We start from the raw sequence: 12263 nt of genomic DNA, 5'->3' as shown, positions 1-12263 counted from the left end.
AGAAGCGTCCGCTACATCTTCTGAACAATCCCCGCAGCAAATGCCGCACCCATCAACGTTTTCGTAGGGTCGTGTCGCACCCCTTCTTCCTCGGAAAATCCCGCGGCCCTCCTTCCCGTGGCGCGTGCCATCGTGGTGCGGCCCCCGCCCCATTGCAGCCTAATAGTCCCCTATCTACTGTTGGTGTAAAATACTTGTTGTACAACTGCAAGGGGAACACCAGGCGTTCACGTGCAGTCCAGCAGAAGCCACAGCAAACAAATATACGCGGTGGGCACCACAACAACCAGCACGTCCCCACCCACATGCATCATCTTCACGGACACCACACTCAGCCACACCACTCCCGTTGCATGTGCGCCCTCTCTCCCCCATCATCCCTTCCTCCCTCCTGCCGGCATTCACAGAAGAATGCTGCGGATGCCGGAGAACTGTTCCACGTCGGCATCTGTGACGCCAGCCCGCCGCGCCCGCCACCCCGACAAGACGTGCCGCACAACGACATCCGCGGCGAGGTCCTTTACCTCGGCGCTGCTCATCTCACCCCTGCTGTACTTCGACGTCACCTCCGCGAGGAGATTGTCGTCGGGGCAGAAGAACCGAATGAGTTGGTACGCCACGTCTGCGTGCAGTTTGACACCCTCCGCACGCATGTCCTCCCACGTGCCACCCCCCACCAGAGAAGGCCTTGCGCACTTTCTTTCGCACCTCCTGCTCCGTGTCGTGTAGTGTGATGACTCCGTTCCCCTCGGCGCTGCTGCTCATCTTGAACTGCGCTCCCTTCAGTGCGGGGAGGAACTTTGTGTGCAGCAGTGCGGGGCGCAGCACTTCATACGCGGCGCGACGTTGCGTGCCAGGAGGAAAAAAGCGTCCTGATCAATTGCACAGGGAATGATGCACTTCAGCGGCGGGTCCCCAGCTAGCCGTCGTAGCACACAGGGGAAGGCACTGCTAAAACACGGCGCGGCCTGCACCGCTGGAAAGGTTGCCTTTCCAACATTGTCGCTATCCTTCAGGCCAAATGTATTCTTCACAGCGCTCAGCGTCAACATGCGCTGCACCTGCACGACAGTTGGGTACATGTCCCCCATGTACACCGTGTTGCGGAATATAAATGTCCTGCGTGGATCGAAGCCAAAGGCAATGATGTCTTTTATGTTCTCCACCACCAACCCGCTCGCCCTCTCCCCGCTGACGGGAATGTCGCGGAAGAAGTGCTTCTCATCATCGGGCATCTGAATCACCAACGGAAGACCGAGCGCATCCTGCAGGTACCGCGTCAATAAAAACGGTATGCAATGGCCAATGTGCATCGACTGCGCGCTCGGTCCACGGCCAGTGTACAAGTACGCGCGGTGTGTCCCCGTCGCAAGGGACGCACGCACGCAGTCAAGGGCGGTTCCAAAATCCCTGTGGGAGAAGACAATGCCGCGGCGGAAAAAAATGGTGCAATGCCATCTGTCCCGCCTCCCCTTGTGCGGTGCCGGTTGCCTGCGCGTGCTCCTCCCGTCCGTTGCGTGTCTCCTCCAGCCGCTGCAGAAGGGGCTCATCAACGGGCTCCGACCCGAATAGTGCGAGGACGCGGCCATCGTCCACACCCCTCGGGCCCGTGGCGGCAACACCCCACGGCGTCACAACGTCCTCCTTGCGCTCTGTGCGGCTGGCATCATCCCCACGCGTCGTGGCACAACTTCGTCCTCCATGACCAACGGCGCAGCAAAGCGTGAGATGCGACGCATCACAAAAGAATCCAGACGACTACTTCGCCCGTGCACCGCAGTGCCACAGCGGACGGAAAACAAACAGGCAGGAGGAGAGAGGCAGGACTTCGGGACAGCACACACCACCTGATGCATCACACCCAAAAAAAACAAAAAATGCACGCAGCGGGCTCCAACACCCAAGCGCTCACTTCTGCCGCAGCCAAGCCACAAACGCGTAGCCCCCACAAAATCGCTGGAAATTACAAGACAGTCAAGCCAACACTGGCAGAAAGGAATTAATATACAAGAACCAATAAAAACAAAAATAAATGACGCTATCGGTGCGCCATACAATGACTGGCCGTGGCCCTGCGCCATCTCCCCCCATCGGCCAGCACCGCACACCCGCCAATTCCACGCAGCGATATACACGCAGCAGCTGCTGTGGTGGCGGATCACAGAGTGACAAGAGAAACGAGAAAGAATTACAACAAACAGCACAGCGCAGTTAAGTTAAGCAAAGTAAGAACGTAGGGCGATGAAAACTTCACACACATTATCCAGAACATACAAGACAGTCAAGCCAACACTGGCAGAAAATTAATAGACAAGAACCAATGAAAACAAAAATGAACAACACTGTCGGTGCGCCATACAATGACTGGCCGTGACGCGCAGCAGCCGTGGCCCCGCGCCATCTCCCCACTTCGGCCAGCACCGCACACCCGCCAATTCCACGCAGCGATATACACGCAGCGGCCGCTGGTGGTGGTGGATCACAGAGTGACAAAAGAAACGAGAAAGAATTACAACAAACAGCACAGCGCAGTTAAGTTAAGCAAAGTAAGAACGTAGGGCGATGAAAACTTCACACACATTATCCAGAACATACAAGACAGTCAAGCCAACACTGGCAGAAAATTAATAGACAAGAACCAATGAAAACAAAAATGAACAACACTGTCGGTGCGCCATACAATGACTGGCCGTGGCGCGCAGCAGCCGTGGCCCTGCGCCATCTCCCCCCGTCGGCCAGCACCGCACACAAATTTCACGTGGCGCATGTCACAGGATAGCGTGATTCACGCTCCCGCGTGTAGTTGATGCACGGTCCAGGAAGCTTAATGCGTTGGAGTGGGCGTCGACTGCCAGTGGCTGCGGCTGACGGTCAATGGTGTCTGGGTTGCGTTCGTCGCCAACAATGATGCGCTCCCGCCGCGGCGGTGCGGGTGGTCGGTACGACGACGCGCTGGCGGTGCCTGAAGCGTACGATGATGATGTCCTGTCGTCGTGCTTCCGCAACTCTTCGTCGCTCTCCTCGTCATCGCGCAGCAGCGCATCCAGCCCTCCACGCTGCGGCTCGCGCAGTTCCTGCCAGTGGCGATCCTCCACGTACCACAAAACCGCACAGTACAGAGTGGCCGCAAGCAGCACAGCGGTCAGCAGCATCAGGAGTGCTGCGTACGCCCTCGCTCCGCCGTCGCTGGGCGCAAGATGGTTGGCCGCGCTGACCACGCACAGCGCCGCAAGGAGCACAAAGCTCGCCGTGCGCATCACCGTCAGGAAGGCCGAGCGCATCATGTTCGTGAAGGCAACCACGCCCGCACCCGCAAGCAGCACAGCTGCCATGCAGATGTACAGGACGTGGCAGCTTCCCGCGGGCGGGTGCACAGCCGCAATCAGGCCCACCACGCACAGCACCGACAGCTGGAACACGCACCAGTACACGTAGTTGCCCTTCATGTTCGTCAGCATGCCGCCGTACATCCGCTGCTGCGCCGCGGGGTGCCAATACCCGACGGGGTACAGCAGGCGCTCGTGCAGCGGCTTCTTCAAAAAATGCCAGTACTTCGTGAAGCTCGCGCCCGTGTGGCGGGCAATCAAGTAGCACACGCCAGCAGGAAACGCCACTCCGTACAGCACGCCAACGACACCAATCACATAGTGCTGCACGCGGGCGCCGGGCATCGCCAGTGCAACCACGGAGCCGAAGAAGATGCCGAGGTGCATCGCGTGAGCCACGACGTACGTCAGGCTCGGGAAGCGCATCGCCGCCCACGCACTCGCAGCGTCCACGCCGCGCCACCGCTGGAAGGCCGCCGTCACACCGTAGTGCACGCACCCGAACACAGCGGCGAGCAGCGCGTTGCCCACCACCATCCACAGCGGATCAAGGGCAGCGAACACCGACAGGAAGTACGGCAGCGCAACGGTGCTCGCACGCTCCTGCGCCGAGGCACATGACACCCTCGCAAACACGCCGAGCGCCTGCATCTCCAGGATGGAGCCCAGCCCGCCGGTCACCACCACGGCAACAGCCGTCGCACCCGCAACAACGCCGGTGATCGTCGAGAGGGCGCTGGCAACGGCGGGCAGCGTGTTAGACGCAATGGTGAAAGACCCAAGTAGCACACCGTTGCAGCCGCCAGACACCGCCGCAGCGTCGCAGCGAATGACTATCGTCTCGTCGGCAGCAATGAAGTAACCGCGGTGCACGGGCACAGCCAGCTCCAGGACGGTGGACGGATTCGTCGCGTTGCGCTCCCACGTCGCGTTGCTCAGCATCGCTCCCCACGGACCACCAAACCCACTCGGCTGCGCCGTCGACACCGGCACAAGGCTCAGGTGCGTGCCGAGCTGCGGGTCGCTTGCCCACCGAAACGGCGGCGGCAGCACCACCATCAGCCGTGTCGGGACGGCGCTCCCACCGCCGCGAATGTCGTTCTGCGTCAGGCTCCCACCAGCCGCCGTCGTCGTCACGGCGAATGTCGGACACGCCACGTCGCTCCACCACGGCGTGCTGCTCACCGACAGGCTCATGCTCAGTGACTCCGATGCCGTCATTGTCGCGGTCGGCAGCACCGTCGCCGTCACCGACGCCGCCGGGGTCGGCGTGGGCAGCAGCGTCTCCGTTCGCGTCACCTGCAGCGTCTCTGTCGGTCCGTAGTTCGTCTGACTGTAGCGCGTCGTACTCAGGCTCGTTGTTGGCGGCGTTGGCGTCCACGTTGGTGTCAGGCTGCACGTCGCCGTCAGCGTCGCCGTGTGGCTCAGCAGCGGTTTCTCGGGCGTGCGGTTGCACCCGTCCACCTGCGGCAGGTACACCGGCAGGCAGTCGCGCCCGTACCCGCCCTCAGCACAGCGGCAGCCGCACGACCTCGACATCGCCCTCGTCGCAGCAGCAAAGCAGCGCACGTCGGCGTCGCACACGCTGCACGCCACAGGACGGAATTTCCCAATGATGCCGGCGGGCCTGTAGTCAATCGGCTGCAGCGCCTGCCCGTTGAGCGTCAGGCACCCCACGACAAACTTTCGGCCGGCGCCCCCGAGCTCAACGGTGCCGTCCATCACGACGGGCCCACTGCCGGCGTTCTTGTGAAGCGTCAGCGTGCTCTGCACAAATTCCACACTGCGCGGGTTGGGAGGCACCGACAGGAGCGTGCCGCTGATGCTGTTGCCGCGCACCGACAGCCACGACCCGCAAACAAACGACACCGCCTCCCGCAGCACCAGCAGCGCGCCATCCGTCAGCACACCGGCGTTGTCATTCACTACGACGGCGGACGCGTTGGCCATCACCCCGTTGTCGAACACCAACCCATGCGCGGCGTACACCTGGCTCCCCGACACGCGCAAAACAGCGCCCTCCAACGCAACCACGCGCGCACTCGCGTACAACGCATATTCGCCACCGAACACAGCCGCGTCCAGTGCGACACCGCCACCGACGACCTCCAGCACGGCGCCGTCCACCACCACCGTCCGCCCACCAGTCATCACGGTCACGAGGGCAACGCCAGACACAACCAGCACGGACCGCACGAGCCGCAGACCCGACAGCACCAGCACCGGTGCATACAGCGAGGACTGCGAGCCGGAAAGATACACAAGCGGCGTCGACCTCGCGGCAACCAGCAGGGAGTCCGTCACCGTCAGCACGGACCCCGCGGGATACGTGCCGGTCAGCACAATCGCGCCGTTCAGCGCCTCCACATCGCACACGGACAGCTCCACCGGCCCGCTCTCGTCGCTCCCCGCCGCCCTTGCACCGCGCAACGCTCCACCGCCCATCACGTACAGCACGGCGCCGTTCTGCAGCGACACGTTCTGCACAACAATCCGCACGCCGTCCCGCGCCATCCACGGCACGTAGAGCACAGGACTCACGCCGTCCAGCACAACGTGGCGCAGCGTCACCTCGCTCGCACCGGCAGGCACAACGAACACCGACCGCACCGTCAAGTTCTCGCGGACGAACACACTCGACGCAGTGCCCACGGCGGGTGGCAGCGCGGGAGCTCCCACAGGCACGCACGCCTCGCCGTACCCGCCGCTGCCGCACGCGCACACGCACACACCGTCCTTCATGCTCGCCGTCGCCGTCCCGGGCGCGTAGCAGTGCGTGTCCCTGTCGCAGGCGTCGCACCCAGCCACGTCGATGCTCCCAGCGTCGCCAAAACCAGCCGCTGCGTACTCCTCCGCCGTCGACAGGACACGTCCACCAGCGTCGTTGCATGCCACCCTCAAATGCGCCCCAGCCGAAAGCGACAGGTTTACCGACAGCATCCGCGGCAGCAGCACTCGGTTGCGCACAAAGCTCAGCGTGCTCCCTGCAGCGGTCACGGCGCCAGCAGCGTAGAGCATCTCCCTCGAGACGCCGTCGTGCACGTTGCCCTTCGCCAGCAGCATCGACCCGCCGACTAGGCTCACCGTCGAATCAAACGCAACCGCGTAGTCCTCCGTCGACGCAAAGTCGCTCCGCACAAGCGCCACAGCGGAGCCCGACACGCTCACAGCCCCGCGCACAGACACCGCGTGCTTGCACAGCAGGAAGTCGCTGTCAACAAACGCCACCACAGAACCGCCGCTGGCCGCAACACCGCCCTCCACCGACACGCACAGCCCCAGCGCCGTCTGCACCGACAGCCCGTCCACGTACAGCGCACCGCGCGACGACAGCGCCACGCCGCCAACCACCAACACGCCAACAGCGTCGCCGAAACATCGCCGCCACCTGCGTGCGCGCAATGGTCAGCACGCTCCCCGTCAGATTCACCTTGTGCACCACAAGGCACGCGGAGGCGTCGCCAAGGTCGTAGGCGCCGCGGTACGCAACGCGCTTCTCTGCAACCAGCACCGAGTCCACCACAGTGACGCGCGAGCCCGGCGGAAATCGGTTCGCCACCAGCACACCGCCGCCAGAACGCGACTCAAGCCCGCTGATCAACACATCGGCACGCTGGCCAGCAGGCGGGTCGGACAGCCACCCAACAACGTACAGGCTCGCTCCGCCCACAAACGTGCAGTTCGCCAGCGTCACGTTGCGCACGCTCCCTGACATCAAGCCCACGTCCACCACGACGTCTGCCGCAAAGGTCACACCAACGTAGCACACCACCGACGTCCCGAAACCGGCGTTCACCTCCCCATCCACAATCACGTCCTGCACGCACGAGTCGGCGCCGTCAGTGCTTGAGGGCTCGGGAACAGCGACGGGCAGGCACGCATCGCCGTGGCCGCCCTCCGCGCACCTGCAGGCGCAGTCATTACTCGAGACCGTCGCCGTATACGCAGGGAAGCACGACGCCGCGAGGGTGCATGGGTCGCTGCAGCTCAGTATGGTCGCATTGTACACGGACGGAATACTGTATTCCACCCCCTCCTTGTCGTTCACAGTGTTGCACGCGGCCACAACCGCTCCGTTTGTGAGATCGCTGGGCCCTGAGTATATCCAAAGCACTGTCAGCGTGCCCGTGCTGGAAATGAATTTGTTGCCGGACACAGACACCGTGGAGTTCCGTAGATTCACCCCGGGGTATGCGTAGGCAAAGGCATCCGATGGGGATTCACGGCATAGGTTGCCGCTCAACTGCAGCCAGGAGTTGTAGTAGACATAGGAAAGAAACATTGAACGAAACACATTCAAAATTCCCTGCATGTCATTGCCCTGAAAAACAACCGCTGACCAGGACTCCACACGTAATGCCCAATAAAATAACATGAAGTAACTCACCGGCCTCGACACAACGTTGCCTCGGATCACCACGGCAGAGTTGTTCAGTACATCCAGCGACGAGGATTGGCCAGACCCTCCAAGATATATCACCTTAGCGCCACCGTCGTCCATATGAAACATGTTGCCCATCACAGCAAACAGGGAGTGCCACGACACCCTCAGCGCAGATCCAACAACGTGAATGGCGCTTGACGATGCCGTCACGGTCTGAAACACATTGCCACTGAGCACCACCGCGGAGTCATTGCTGACCGCCAGCCCATTCATCGCAACACACGACGGGCTCCATATTTCCAGACCCGGCCGAGAGATCAGCCTCGTGACCTTGAAGCGGTTCCCGCTGATCGTGATGTTCGTGTGCGGTGGAAAATCACCTTCCGGGCTGAGAAGCGCGTCATCGAACGTGTTGCCGGTGACAAAAACGTTCAGCGACCCCACAGCGGCGTGCGCGTTGCCCAACAACAACAGCACGGCGCCGTCCCTCCACGTGCATCCATCGAACGTGATGTTCGCCACGTCGCCCGTCATCGCCCCTATCAGCACCGTCAGGCTCATGCCGCCCCCGCTGAACGTCACGTTGCGGTAGCACAGCCACGACAGCCCGCTGCCCACAGACTGCGCCACCTCGGGGTACACCATGTCGCTGATGCACTCACCAACCGGCGGCGGTGGCGGTGGGAGCAGCATTGGTGGTGGCGGGCCAGCAGGCACAGGCGCCGGGACGCACACATCGCCGTGCCCTCCAGCAGCGCACTGGCACTTGCAGTCGCTGACCGCCGTCGTCAGCGGAGCAAAGCAGTCGCCGTCCTTCGTGCACTCCCCGCACACTTCAACCGTCGTCACGTCAGTGATGCCATTCAGCTCCAGTTCAGCCGCCGTCGTCAGCACCCGTCCCGCAACCGTCAGACACCCAGCAACAAACCCGTAGCCGGCGTCAATCCGCGACAGCAGAGACTCCGACAACCCCGTCGATCCCATCTTGCAGCCCGTCAGCGTCACCACACTGCTGCCGTCGATGTTCACAGAACCGCCAAAGGAAAAGTGGCGGAACATCGCACCCGCTCCCACGTCGTTGTCGCGCCAATCCAACCAGCTTGAATTCCGGACGCTCCAAGAATTATATGCATAGATGGTGTAGGAAACGGAACCGCTGTTCCCCACCACGCGCAGCACGCTGTGATTCGACACGGTGAAGTCGTAGTACTTATACAGAAAACTTGTCCCGGTGGCCATCGTATTGTTGAGCAGCGCAAAAACTGAGCGATCACTGGCAATGAGCCTATGCATGTACAACATGTGCGTGTATTTATGAAAGCTGCAGTACCGCGTGTACAGCGAGCTGCCGCCCACCAGCGTCAGCGTCCCGATCGAGTACAAACCATACCCACCGTAACCCAAAGCACGCGCCTTGACGTTGCTGACCAACAGCGAGGACGCACTCAACACGACGTCGTCCAGCATCACCACGCTCAACTTGCTGCTTGCAGTGCCTGAAAGCTGGATATCGGAGGACTGCTCCGCGTCAACTTCCGTGACGGCGATGTCGCAGTGCTGCGGGAGGGCACGCCTAAATAAAACAACGGAGGACCGCATCACCGTCTGGCTCACGCGGATAAGGACGCCGGCTGACTCGGCCGCCTCAGTGCCCCCAACAAACTGCAGCGCGGCTCCGTCACGGAATGTGCACCCAGTGAGCGTGATGTTGATGGGGAGATGCAGCGGCATACGGTTGAGGGAGAGCGTCAGCACGGCACCCACGCCGCTGAATGTCACACCCACGTAGCAGTGGTGCGTCTTCCACATGTTCAGCGCGAGGCTCGTCAGCGTCTGGTTCACCACGCAGCTCGTGTCGCCGTCGACGGCTCTCTCCGGTAAGGGCGGCACAACCGTGTCAGGCACCTCGAAGGGAAGACACGACGCGCCATGCCATCCGCCCTTGCAGCTGCACGAGCACGAGCTGCGGTCCACCGACTCCGTCCCGGGCATGTAGCACGCCGCGTCGTCGTTGCATGTGCCGCACCCGAAGACCACCACGTCCTCCGGAAACACGCCGTCGTACGACACCTCCTTCTCGCCCTGCATGTTGCACCCAACCACAAAACGCGCGGGTGACGTCACAATCGAATCCGATGAAGTAATTTCCGCAAAGGCTTTACTCGAGTCCGCCTGACGGTTGTGAGCAAGCGACACGGTGGTGCCGCTGCCCGACAGTCCAATACTGTACCAGGAAAACGGCATACTCAATACTGAGGCTGCGCTCACGTTGTTGCCCTCCACACGCCACTGCGCACCACCCTGAAGCGTAACCGAGTCGCTCAACTGCACCAGAGCAGAATTGAATGCCTCCGTGCTGCCAGTGAAGGTGCAGTCCGCCACTCTCAGCAGCCCCGCGGAGCTCACAGAAACCAAAAACTGAAAATGAATGCCGATGGCTGCGCTCATCGTGTTGTTCTCGACGTCAATGTAGCCGCCGTTCTTCACATCAACATCTTTATAATAAATCGCAGACTCCGAGCTGTAACTCATCTTTGTTGACTTCAGCGTATTTCCCTTAATAACGATCCCGGCCCCATCAATAACAACAGGAACGGGGAAAAAAACTGCGAAACTCTCCCCCTCCATGTTGTTTTCGAGCAGCAGCAGCGTCGAGTTCGTACCCAAAGTAAACCTTGGAAATTGAATAGCATGGCTCGACGCTGACAAGAGCTTACTGCCCACCACCAGCATCTGGGAACTCGCGCCAAAATCACCCTCAAATTCCAATGCACCAGAATCCAGCATCGAGGATGTCACGTTCACGTGCACGCTCGCACCACTCCCCTTGATCGACAGGCCCATGAGGACGCACTGCAGCAGCGTGATGTTGAGTGTCTTTCCTGGCGCGTCGAAGCTCCACAGGTCCAGCAGAATCGTGGCAGTGAAGGTAACGTTGACAAAGCACAGGCCACGCACACCGGGATCAGGATAGTCCACGGAGCTGATGCTGCCACCGTGCACGCAGCGGACCTCCGTGTCGTCCGCGTCGGGTAGCGGGAGCGGCCCAAGGCCGTCCGGAACCGCAGCTGGCAGACACGTGTCGCCGTAGCCGCCAGCAGCGCACACACACCCACAGCCGCTGACGCTGCTCGTCCTCGCTGCGAAGCACACGGCGTCCACGGTGCAAGTGCCACAGTCCAATGCCGTCACGGGTGTCCTAATATAGAGGTCTTCATCGTAATCAGTCACAGGAGATCCTCTTAGCTCGTTGCACGTGCCGTAGATGATCGGGCTCGCGTCGTCTTGTGCCGACCAAAAACTTGTCATGTATGCAGTGGTCGACGAATAGGAGCCGTAACCAAAGTCGTTGTGAAGTATTGACCACACACTCCGATCGCGGAACGCCACGCCGTCGTATTTGTCCACGTGCACAACGTAGGCGGTGCGGAACGCGTTGTCGCGGTGCACCAGCCAGCTGCCGTCAGTCACAGTCAGCGTTTTTGCCATGAGCATGGCGAAGCCGAGACGGAACTCGCTGGACACAACCTGCAGCACGCTGCCGCCAGCCACCACAACGTCCCCAAACACACACGCGCCTTTGTAGTACTCGGTGCTCGGAGCACTCCACGAGCTGTTCTGTATGGAGAACACGGAGCCGCCGCTGACACGCAGGTCCGACGCAAGAGCGTACATCACGTGCATCTGCGAATTGACAGCGCAGTTGTCCATGTAGAAGACGCTGGACAGGTTCACGCCGAGGCCGCGCTCCACAAGGATCGCAGCGCACGAACCCCCGCCACACACCAGCGTCGACCGCGTCATGACAAACCACGTCGACAGAAGCCGGACGCCGTCCAGAACAAGCGCGGGGCCGTACCGGGATTTCTCGTGGCCAGGAGTCGTCGGCACGTACTGCGACCCGCCAACCGTCGCGCGCAGCGTCGAGTTCGCCAGCAGCACACTCGAGTTCAGCGGCATCGCGCCATGCAGCACGATCGTGCCCTCCAGCGACGTCACATTCGTCATGTTGACGAGGACGTGCGGCACCAGGTACGCCGTGCTCTCGCTGAGGCCGCCAATCCGCAGCTGCGCGCCGCCCACAAGCACGCAGTGTCGCAGCGTCACGTTCAGCGCGTCAGCGAACGCGTCCATCAAGTGCAGGTCCACCGCCACAGTGATCGGTCCGCTGAACACCACCGAGTCGAAGCACGCCGTCGCACGCCCACCGCCAACCGTCACGGACTCCATCAGCGTCACGCCACTCACGCAGTCCTGCGCACCGCCACCACCGGAACTCGCAGGCGGCATGTCAAACGGCAGGCACGCCTCGCCCACACCGCCGGCACGGCAGCTGCACACGCACTCGGAGAAAGACGCCGTCAGCGCATCGAAGCACGCCAGCGCGGCCGCACAGCCGTCGCACGGCACCACGCTCACGGAGGGCAGGCCGGCCAAGCGGTAGTCGCCGCCGCTCTGCAGCACGCGGCCGCCGGCACGGTTGCACTGGACGGACACAGCGCCGCTCGTGATCGTCGGCCCGGCGGCAAGCGTCGCGCCGGTGGCAGCGCAGC

The 12263-nt window shown here is 61.9% G+C and overlaps 2 pseudogenes, besides 1 other annotated feature; both read right to left on the bottom strand.

Annotated features, from left to right (window-relative positions):
* Positions 1-12263: a sequence feature (areas not merged during assembly with more than two copies in the genome that could not be assigned to a particular haplotype).
* Positions 330-1589, bottom strand: Tc00.1047053510781.30 (annotated as a pseudogene).
* Tc00.1047053510781.10 lies at positions 2767-12263 on the bottom strand (annotated as a pseudogene; the record flags this gene model as incomplete).

Source organism: Trypanosoma cruzi, genomic scaffold (assembly GCF_000209065.1).
Source record: "Trypanosoma cruzi strain CL Brener 1047053516877 genomic scaffold, whole genome shotgun sequence".
Lineage (NCBI taxonomy): Eukaryota > Euglenozoa > Kinetoplastea > Trypanosomatida > Trypanosomatidae > Trypanosoma > Trypanosoma cruzi.
Note: the sequence above shows the minus strand (reverse complement) of the source record. Positions and strands in the feature narration are given on the sequence as shown.